This window comes from Euprymna scolopes, chromosome 43, assembly GCF_053919585.1.
Source record: "Euprymna scolopes isolate OS-2025 chromosome 43, ASM5391958v1, whole genome shotgun sequence".
NCBI lineage: Eukaryota > Metazoa > Mollusca > Cephalopoda > Sepiida > Sepiolidae > Euprymna > Euprymna scolopes.
Genome location: NC_136524.1, coordinates 34,276,644 through 34,288,729, shown reverse-complemented (window position 1 = coordinate 34,288,729; position 12,086 = coordinate 34,276,644). Strand labels below are relative to the sequence as shown.

Here is a 12,086-nt window from a genome sequence, read left to right as displayed (position 1 = left end):
AATAAATGTCTAACCAAAAGCGTAGTTTACCAGGCCACAATATTTGCGAAAGAAAACCCGAATAACAAGAAATATTACGTAAGTATGACTTCCTTAGATTTCAAAACTCGATACTATGACCACAAAAGTACATTCAACAATAAAAAATACCGTATGAAAACAACACTAGCGAATAAATACTGGGAACTCAAGGAAAGCGGACATTCGCCGGTAGTCAAATGGAAAATAATAAGACAAGCTACTACGTGTAGGGACCTAGATGACCCATGTAGATTATGCCTTCATGAAAAATATGCTATCCTGTACTTTAAAGAACCCCAACATCTATTAAACTGTAGAAAAGAAATAGCAAACAACTGTGTTCACAAGATAAAATTTACTCTAGGATAGTGATACAAAATAGTTTTAAAACTAACAAAAACAATAGAAAATAAACAAATAAATGAATTAAATAAACATGAATATGCATAAACGATCAGACATATGTATGTATATATATATATATATATATATATATATATGTGTGTGTGTGCATATATATGTATGTACACATATATATATTTATATATAAACTAACATTAAAAAAAAAACCCTAACCTAGATTTAAAACAGATCAAGAAGCTAAATATCCAGGCTAAATCGAGCACACACAAAGGAACAGGTCAACCAGAGGTCAAATAGGCCTTTGTCCAATAAATGCATTCTCATTGGCTGATAGGAAGGGCGCGGTGGATACTAGAAAGCTGATTGGCTAACTAAAATTTCAATAGAAGATGAGCATATAAAAACGACAAAAAACCACAGAATTCGCACATAAGCCTGGAGAATCCTAGAGTGGATGAAACGCGGAATGTTCAGTGTAGCTTAATCGCCATATACATTTTATAACTTGCTATATATATATATATATATATAGGTAGTAACTGTCACCGATTAGGCAAAGATTTAATGTTTAATCAAACTGTATATTTGTATCACCTGTATTTTTGTTTAATTTTCGATTTTTGGATGATTATCAGGGTCTCACGTGGCTACCCCTGTCAGCCATGTGTTTTTTTTTTTTTGTTGTTGTTTTTTTTTTTTTTTTTTTTTTTATCGCAATGTCAAATAACTTTGATTGTACATTTTGAGTCAACTTAGAAAAAGCTTATCCAGGTATGGATAACTTTTCTTGCCTCTAGTAATGTTTTTTTTTTTTTTTTTCTTCTTCACCTGAGCAACACTGGGTAGATGAAGTTACTATTGATTAGGATTAACTGATATCTTCTTGCAGAACAATAAAATACTTCATTTCATTCCTGCAAATAAATTTCCAGAAATAACAATATTCAAATGGAATTATGATGAGATTTACCAGTTTTTAGAAACTATTTTCCTATTTTAATGAATGCCTCCTATTTTTTTCATTCCATTCGAATGGATCAGAGGGGACTGCAGATTGCGTTGTTATGATGACTGAACTTATGCATTTGTGACCTGAAAGTTTTACCTTTCTGTTGTAAATATTAATAGTGTGAGACTCTAAGAAACAATCCTTGTCATGGACAGGTGTCAGAAGCAGAGATGTGTTATTGAATTCCTGCCAAAAATGCATTGAGAATGGTGGTGACTATGTAGAAAAATAAAGTTTGGAGCACAAAAGGTTACTTTTTTTTAATAGTACTATTCCTGCCTTCGTAACTTTTCAGCTTTTTCAGTTTAAAAAAAAAAAGGCTACTTTTAGAACGGCCCATATATGATGAAGTGCACCGTGATAAGTCATTGCTGACAAAAGTGCTTTGAGAATGAGAGTGACTATGTAGAAAAATAAATTTTGGAGCACAAGAGGTTGCTTGTTTTAATGGTACCGTTCCCATCTTCATAGCTCTTAAACTTTTTTAGTTAAAAAGAAATATATATATATATATATATATATATATATAGGAGAGTTTATTTAAATTGCTAAATATGCAGCATAAAAAAAAAAAAATTTCTATTATTTATAGTGTTTATTATACAGAGATTATTTTTTTTCTATTATTTATTATTTATAGTGTTTATTATACAGGGATTATTGCATGCATTGTGATTTAGGATTTTGGTTTTTATGGTAACTATTCTACAGTTATTGGTCCTCCCCTGACAAAGGAGGGATTGGACCTAATAATTCATTCCTGTTCATCTGTTTGTTCACACTTTTCTCAATAACCACACCTTGGATTCTAAAAAAAAAATTTGCACAAGCATTAGTCATGGTGAAAATAAATTTTTACCAGAACGGATTTTCTGAGATAACTCTGGGTGCCCACATAAATTGTACCAAATCGTCCGTCCATTCATTTGTTCGCACTTTTTTCAATAACCACACCTTGGATTTTTTTTTTTTTTTTTTTTTTTAAATTATCCACAAACATTAGTCATGATGAAAGTACATTTTTGTCAGAAAGGATTTTCCAGGATAACTCTGGGTCCCCCTCCCCCTTCTCCCTCCGGTGTCAAAATCATTCGTCTCTTTGTTTGTTTGCACTTTTCTTAATAACCACTCCTTGAATCTTTTTTAAATTTTGCACAAACATGGTGAAAGTAAATTTTTAGCTCGTGGAGGGGGCCCCTGCATGCTCGGCTTGTTTAAAACCAGTCTAATAACGTTTTTTGGGTCAAATTGCCGATGTCTATCAATAAAACTCTCATCTTTCAAAAGTTAATTTTTACGGATATTTGGGCCTGCTTTGAGCAAATATCACATTTAAAATTGTCGCCAACGAGTAGTTTTTAGGATATTAAGACCTTTATTATCAAATGTATTTACTAATAGTTTTCAGTGGTCGCTATTTTGTTTTTATCTAAGACACTTGACAAATAATTAACTGCTCAATATGCATGTTTACTTTAATTTGTATTATCAGCAGTAAAAAAAAAATACTGATCATGAAACCCATTATGGAAAACATTAGATAATAAAATTTTAATATCTTAAAAACTACTTGTCGGCAACAATTTTAAATATGATCTTCATTCCAAATAACCCTAAAGTTCAACTTTTTGAAAGGTGACCGTTTTTTTATGCATGTTTATTTTTAAAATAGCATAAAGATGACTTAGAAATTCAACAGAACCAGAATTATTTTGATATTTAAATTTTTTTTTTTTTTGTATTTTTATTCAGCTTTTTTCTTTTGTTGTATAATCTGCTTGCGTTTGTTATGTAATGCTATTCTCTAAATTTTATATAAAATTCTAAAGAAAAAGATTTTACACCCAAATGACACTTAATTCGATCAATTATTATAATCGCTTGTGCAGCATGATCCAAAGTTCAGTCATATCATGCTGTGAAAAAGATTTTTTTTTTTTTTTTTTTATAGAAACTTTATAATTTCTAATTTTATTGTAAATCATTTTTCTTTTGCTAATTATTAATTTTTTACAATTAGGTTAACCACAATATTTAATATAATATTTTGTACCTGACTTCCGGCATATCATGCATATCAGTGTATCAAGGCAAATCAGCTCTTTCACTTTTATTGTTACTCAGCATTTCTATTGTGAAGTGATCTATTGACATGCAATAGAAGAAAAGGGCATTAAAGAAAAGTATAGAATAAAAATGAAAAAAAATTATACAGATGAATATAACACAGTCTTTATTAAATAGTTCATTATTTAAAAAGATTTTAATGTGTTTTCAATAATTCTATAAAAAAAAAAAAAAGAGTGCAAAACGTTTTCAATAATTCTTAATTAAAATAAAATGAAAAAAAAAACCCAACTTTTCAATGATTATTAAAACAAAAAAAAAACGTTTGGAAAAATGTAATAATAAAAAAAAGTACATGCACAGGGGAGATATAAACGTGAGAGAAAAAGGTGAAGGAATTGATTTGCTTTTTCACCGCTTCTGGTAACATTACGCCGGAAGTTAGGAAGTACATTAGCTGACTAGAATTGATTTTTCTTCTATTTTAGTTTAAATTTAGAAATTATAACAAGTGATTTCTTTGCCCTTTTGATTTGGAGCAAAGTGTGCTATCTTTTTTTTTTTTTTTTCTCCTTGATCAGTGATTGAAAAAATCCTTGTAGACTAAAGCAATTTTAATTTTTATTCCAGAGTCCCTCACAACTCCATTTAGCAGGGTTATTCATAAAAAATTCTTCTGCCTCTCAATGATTCCCTCCATTTTGGGAATCATTAAAATGCTCACATATACTACACTTTGATATAAGCCTGTTTTACACCTTTTAGAAAGCTTTCTGTTTTATTTTTTGTTTTTAAAAATGAATTTTATCAATGAAATCATTTTTTGTTTTTTTACTTTTTTGTAAAACAAACGCATGTATCTTTTTTTGTTGTTTGCTTTTTTGTTGTTTGCTTTTTTGTTACTTTATTTTTTGTTACTTTATTTTCTGTTACCTTTTTATAATTTTTGTAAGAGTTGTTATTGTTTAAAGCTTTTGTTGTGCTTGTTTTGGGGGGTTGTTTTTTTTTTGCTTGCTTTTATTAATTTGCAATTATCTTTTTGTGATATCTGAAATGATTTATAAATAAAATAAAATGTATGATTTTTTTTTGTTCGTATTACGTTTTTGATGGGTAAAAATTATTATAATAATGAAAAATGTGTGACAGGTTTAAATCTGATGACCTCATAGGAAAATGAAATCTTGACAATATAAGTATGTACAGGACATTACAATAGTATAAATAAGTATTCACTGATTTGTAGATGTAGAGCAGTTAAGGTAGCAAGTCTAGTGTACAGTCATTTGTTTTTGTGTCTGAGAGGGTGGAGGCCTTGGGCATCATGTTTAACTCAGCAAAAACAGTTATGCTATTGTCCTCTAGATATTTCTCTCTTATCCCTGTCTATGAGATTTGATTTGAAGACACATTTGTGCCATTCTCAAAATGTCACAACTAGCTGGAAGCAATAATATCTAACAATCTCAGGTTTAAGAACCACTTGTCTACGTATCCAAAAGCCTAATAAAGAACATTACAAGTTGCATATCCTAAGCTACCAAATTCCTCATGAAAGGCACTTGCCGACTAGGCTTTACAAGGAAATGATTTGTCCCCACTTGGAATATGGGTCTCTAGTATTTGCCAGGGTTGGCAAGATCTTCTCAGATTCTCTTGAGGGTCCACAACATTGTGCGATCAGATACATACTCCTGCTGCGATCTTGTTCCCTCTGGAGTATATGATCTTCTTAGATATATATACTATATATAGATACTATACAATTATAGTACTCAAAAAACTTCAACCTGAACTAGCGCCCATACTTACAAAACTGTTTAAACGTTGTCTTAAGGAGAATAGTTTCCCATCTCCCTGGAAAATTTCATCAGTATGCCCTGTATTTAAGAATTCAGGTGATCGCTCATCCCCCTCTCAGTACAGGCCAATAAGTCTCCTGTGCGTCATGAGTAAGTTTCTGGAATCTGTGTTAAATACAGAAGTAATCAACCATCTCAACAAAAATAACCTTCTTAGTGAGACTCAATATGGTTTCCGTTCTGCTAGATCTACAGCAGATGTGCTTACAGTTATATCTCATAGGATTAGCAAATCTCTTGACGGAGGCAACCTTTCTAGGGCAATTGCTCTTGACATATCTAAGGCCTTTGATAGGGTATGGCATAAAGGTTTACTTCATAAGATCTCTAGCTATGGTAAAGCTGGAAATGTCTTCTCAATTATTAAATCATTTCTCTCTGATAGGTTCATAAGAGTAGTAGTTGAGGGGCAAAAATCAGAAGCTCACAGTATTAATGCCGGTGTCCCTGAGGGGTCCATCCTGGGCCCAACTCTTTTCCTGATCTACCAAATCACATCTTTACATCATTTGTAGACATTTATGCTGACGACACTACCATTTATGGTAGCACATCTAAGACAGTAAACGACCAAGTTCTCTCCAATTCTCTCTCCTCTGATCTTGAGCACGTAGTACAATGGGGAAAGGAGTGGCTGGTTATTTTTAATGCATCTAAAACCAAGCTTCTCTCTTTACATCATCAACATTCTGATCCCCATCTGGCATCTGGCATCAATTAAAATGAATGGCTCTCGTCTTCAGGAGGCCTCAAGTTTTGACAAGCTTCTGGGCTTGACCATTACTCCTGATCTTAAATGGAACACGTACATCAAATCTGTTGCCAAGGCCACTGGAAAAATGGTGGGATCTTCCTATCGATCCAGTAAATATCACACTGCTGATGCTATTCTCTATCTATATAAGAGCCAGGTACGTCCAAGGATGGAATATTGTTGCCACATCTGGGCAGGAGCTGCTAGAAAGGACTTGTCCTGCCTTGATAGAGTTCAAAATAGACTTCGTAGCCTCATAGGAGATGTCCTTTTCTCTTCCTTGCAACCTCTATCTCACAGAAGAGATGTATCGTTATTTTCATGGAAAGTGTTCGAGTGAGCTTCAATCTATGGTCCCCCCTCGCCAAACTTTCACAAGAAACACTCGTCTAGCTGTAAACACTATCAATAATTCCCCCCACTCTTTATCTGTGCCTAAACCTAAACGTGGATTCCATGAACAAAGCTTCTTTCTTAGAACTGCACGCCTGTGGAATTGTCTTCCGTTTTCCTGCTTTCCGGCTGACTACAATATGGTTGTCTTCAAGTCTAACGTAAATAAGTTCTTGATGAGCCGTTCCATATAAGTTATCAAATTTACCAAATTTTCATTACTATCGATTACTATATTGTCCAATTTCTACTGTACACTCTTTAACCCTTATCCTTGAGTGGCCTCTTGGCCTTGATAATGTGGTGATGCCTTTTTGAAAAAAAAAAAAAGATTAGGCTTGATGTCGGAATGTAACACTTGTTGGCTACAGATTATTATTTCATGGTTCTTGCCCCACCACAATGCTCAACTACCGCCCTGTGCTGCAGCTGAACAGATCAAACCTGCAACAATATACATTCATATTAGACCCTAATTAGCTTAGCAGCCTCTGTCTATTGCTAACAGTTTTATCAAGCGGGAGAAAAAAAATTTTAAATGAGAGGAAATGTTAATGAAGTTGAAAAAGAAAAAAATGATAAATAAAGACTTGTACGGCACAATCACGTTGACACACCGGTTCTCGCCAGATCACCGAACACCGAAGTTAAGCAACGTTGAGCCTGGCCAGTACCAGATGGGTGACCATTTGGGAAGGCTAGGCGCTGTATGTACCTTCTGGGAAGGTTGAGTGTGGAGCCAGCACCCTCACCCTGTAAAAAGAACTCCTTGCTACAAAAACATTATTTAGTTGTAGATGGCCTGTGCATCTCACCGGCTATGGAGTTGGAAAGACTTGGCCACGGACGGGTTAGTTCGGAAGTCAGTTTCTGCCAACACGTAATTCAGATATGGAGCCAAATATGATGTTGTACCATACTCGGGTGCACTGCAACTCGTAAAATCTACCTGTGTATATAGAGGACATCAGGTGTCATTTTGGTAAATTTTAGAAAGTATGAAAACTTTTCAAAATTACTGTATTCAGCATTAAAATAACCAGAAAAAGGTTGATATGCCGTAAAACAAAACAACCAAACCAAACACAATGAATAAATATTTGAAGATGCAAAGAACTCGAAGCATAAATTTTTTTTCCAAATTGACTGAACTCGTTATTAAATAAACTGAAAAGCGTTGATATGCAAAAATAAAATAAATAAAAAAAAGCAAATCTAAGGAACATTTATTTACTCTATAATCCATCTCACTTAAAACCTTCACAAGGAGTTTAAAAAAAATTTTTTTTTATTTACAAAAAAAATATGTACAATTTATGGACAATGATAGGGAGGCCAACAACAAAAACACCCTTACAAACAAACAAAAAACATAATAAACCAGTGTTGAATCAAGACTACCCTTCCAACCCTTTCTAAGTGTAGAATGCTTACTTTTCAGGTTTGTATAGGATCAGAACAAGATTAATCTTTAAGTAGGAGTGGGATAAAGTGGAATTTATAAGTGAATTTTGTCTTAACATAAATCTAATAATTAGTCAAAATAAAATCGGGATTAGGAATCATTAAGGATCTCTCCAACTAAAAAAAAAAAAAAAAAACTCATTTAACAAGCTAAGGTATAATTTTTTGCATTCTCATACTCACAACTTGTATTTATCTTTTTTTGAATTCTATTAGATATAATATTTTTCTATCACATCTAATTTTGATTTTAAGCTGATGCTTGATAGAGACTTGGATAATATTGACTCCACCTCTTCTCTTTGTTCAAAACTAGCCTGGGTGCCCAGCCTTAGTTATGGAGCTTGCCTCCTGACTTAGTAATTGCAGATAATTACATTTTTTGCTTAAAATGAGAACTAATTTGTTTTCTTTAAAAGAAAAAAGGGGGGACTCAGCGGGAATATCAAATATAGACTTTTTGAAAACTTTACAACAACTTTTTCTACTTAATTCTTGTCTAGAATTCCCTCTATGTAAAAAAAAAATAAAAAATAAAAATAAAAAAAATAAAAAATAAGTGTCATGTCAAAATTAGTGAAAAATAAATTCCAAAATTTACAGAGAAATGATCAAGCAGAAAAACAAGTGTAAGTAAAAACAAGGCCGATAGCCATTAGTCTCATGCTCTCGTGTAATGAATGCGTGAATGTAAGATTGACATGAAATTCTTAAAGATAAACTAAAATGAGCTGAAATGACTTAAATAAATAAAGCAAATGACTTAGAATGACTTTAATGAACTTAAGAATGAATTGAATGGCCTTAAGAATGACTTGAATGCTTAAAAAATAACTGGAATCCTTCAAAAACAACTTGAATGATCTGAGCAATTACTTGAATGGCTTTGAGACTGACTGGTTGTAAAGTGGGTGATCGTTTTACATTAAATTAATACAGAAAAGTGATCCCCCACTTTATATCACAAAGTTACAGACATAAGTACAGCGTGTAGTAAGAACAGATACTACACTTTGATCTTGGCCAAAAGGCTAAGAAAAGGGTATTTATTTGCTCCCTTACCGAGCAAATTAGGCACAAGGCCGATTTTTAATGTGAGGAGTGAAGGGGAAATGGGGACCAACTCTCCAGGGAGTAGGAGAACTGGATAGTGACAATTGGTATGAAGGGTTGCCCCTACATTGACCAAGGTCTTTTATGTGGGGTTGTCACTTGCAGTATCTGTTCCGGCAGATACTACACTTTGCGATATTAAATCCTTTATTCATGTTAAAAATACAGTGAAAATCAACAATGAACAAAAAACTTAGGCACATGGCCAACTCAAAAGGGGGGATTGTAGGGGTTGTTGGTCATCCTTATCACTAGAGAACTAAACAAAATCAAAAGTTTCTCCCAGCTAGTATCTTTTGTCACCATAATACCGCATTCACCCTTTCATACTGGGGGACGTCTTACTTACCTCCCAATTTTTAAAACATTTTTTATTGACGTGTAAAAACAAAAAAGATAACAATAAAATGGTACAATAATTCATTTGCATCTAGGGCGGGGGAATTAAAAATAAAAGGTGATTAGTAGGACCCTCCCAACCCCGTCTAGTTGATAGACTGCCCATTCCACTAGGTTTGTAAAAGGAACCTGCCTTCTGCGGGCCAGTCTCTAAGTGGGGATACCCTCTAGATGCGGGGAAATGGAAAAAAGAAATTTTTGTGGGTGAGATGGGGGTTAGTTTGTATTTCTTTCTCTCCAAGATGGGTGAAATTTAGAGTGAGGGGTGAAAACAAAAATTGAAAGTAGGAGAGGGTAGCGATCTTGGAGGCTTCCTAATCGGGGAAGGATGGAACACACACTCAGCTAGCTGAGAGGCTACTTGTTTAATTTTACTTTACGGAACTGCGCGTTCCACACCTAGGCGGGGAACATGTATTCAAATTTGGCTTCTCTTCGTACACACAGACTTGCTACATGTATCCATCTTCTGTCAAATGCCATGCAATGCAGCCTTCTTCTATCACATCTGATCTTCATCCGTAGTTGGTGTTTAAAGAAAGCGATCAGATCCTGATCAGAAAAAGACAACACCTCACTCCCGGCAACCTTGCAGACGCGACATCCAAATCACCATACTCGCCACAGCCAGCATCGTAACGTAGACCATTTGTCTTTCTCGGTCCCATGGCAGCATCACATTGTCCACAAAATTGGATACGGTAATTGGGCGAGCTGTAACTTATGACCAGTACCGGCGGAGTTCGCGGCAATCGAAGAAAGCGTGATCAGTCGTTTCTACGGCTGTTGTCCCACAACGGAGACAATCAGGCGACTCCAAAAACCCAGAACTACATTGTATCTTGTTGAGTGGAAGTGTATTTCAGGCCAATCGTCAGGTCAGAGAGAACGCCAGATTGTTCAGATGACTCGAACCTGGCGCCCAGCTCCACGTGGAGTGGATCTCACTCTGCTGCCAACCCAAACGCTTGCATAGCGTGTCATCGGCTGCCCCCCTTCACTATATCCCTGTGTACTTCCTTATGGGTAGCAGTCACAAGGTTGCTGGACCTTGGTAGTCAGTTTAGCATGGCTCGGCACTCTTTCATGTAGGCAGATTCTCCCCACGGTCTGCGACGGCTCTCGATAGAAGGGTTGAGAATGAGGTCGAGGGAAGGCAGCAGTAACCACGGGGTGCCACGGTTGGTCATCTTGCATATAGTGGCTCAGGAAGGCCAGCGTCTCGATGACACTTCAAGTCCGGCATTCCCAAGCCTCCCTCACACGGACGTTGAATACAGACCTGTCTGCTCACCCAGTGTCTTCGTCTGTCCCAAAGAAGCAGGACAAGAGTTCGACGAAAGCTGTTAGGTGTTGTGCAAGCAGGGGAAGTACAGCCAGTCGGTAAAGGATGAGAGGAAAGATGTAAGTGGCGCACGCCTCAGCTCTACTCTTTCAGGAAAGTTTCCTAGGAAGCCACGAATTGACTGCAGCCTCCACCTTAGACCGTACCTCCAACCAATTTTTGTCAAGCTGGAGACCTAGTCCGAACCACACGCCGAGGATCCGAACAAGGCCATCCGTCCAGCTGAAGGGCGCCGAGAAGTTGGCGTTGTCACTCCACGCGCTCCCCCCGCAGTCCTACCGACTTGCTGCAGTTTATCTTGTTCCCTGTAATTCTTTCGTACTGAGCGAGCGCCTCCAACATGATATCGATGTCTCTGACACAAAGACCGTGACATCATCGGCGAACGCGGATCCATTGGCGGCTGAGCCACCAGGTATTGCAATTTCGCGCAGGGCCGAATTTACCTCCCCATGTCTCAGCTTGCGGAGCAGGGGCTCCAAAGCCAGGACATAGAGCAGGGGCGACAGCGGACAAACCTGACGAACCAACCGAGAGATAACAAAGGGTTTCGAGCGCTTTCCGTTGACTTGCACAACGGCTGTGGACTGTCGATATATCACGGAGATCCACTTGCAGAAGTCCGGTTTAAAACCTCTAAGGCAGATGCCAAGAAACGATGGTCGACCCTATCAAAAGCTTTGGACTGATCTAAGTTGATCAGCGTGGCTTCTGTGTTGTCATCTATCCTTCCCTCTAGGATCGTGCGTATCAGGTGCAAGTTGTTCTGAATCGATCTCCCCTTCGCAGTGTAGTTCTGTTCCGGTTCAACCAACTCGTCGATAACAACCTGTAGCCGATTCGACAGGACCTTGGCCAAAATCTTCAACTCTGTGTTTAGCAGAGTTATGGGCCTGTAGTCGTCTAACTCTTCCCCACCATGCCCGTCACCTTTCCTCAGCAATGTGTTCAGTCCCTTGGTGACTTGCTCTGGGATGGATCCCTGAGCAAACCAATGGTTGAACACATCTGTCTAAAGAGGCAGAAACATGGGCGACAGCCTCAAATACAGTTTGTATGGCAGACCATCGAGTCCCGGCGATCTGTCACAGCTGACTTGCTTCAGCGCAGTAAAAACCTCCCGCTCCGTCACCCGGCCCTCGCAACGAGCTGTTGTAGCTGGGGAGAAGACTGGGCTGCTGCGTAAAACGCTTCTTGAAACCCCTCGCAAATCTCCCGAGTCAATTCCAGGGTGCGTCCATCCGGATGTCTTACCTTTGCAATGTACTTGTCTGAGCCACGCCTAGAAATTTCACG

The 12,086-nt window shown here is 36.8% G+C and overlaps 1 pseudogene; it reads right to left on the bottom strand.

Annotated features, from left to right (window-relative positions):
• Nucleotides 1-8,839: 8,839 nt before the first annotated feature.
• LOC145268473 (U2 spliceosomal RNA) lies at nucleotides 8,840-8,977 on the bottom strand (annotated as a pseudogene).
• Between the last annotated feature and the right edge of the window lie 3,109 nt (nucleotides 8,978-12,086).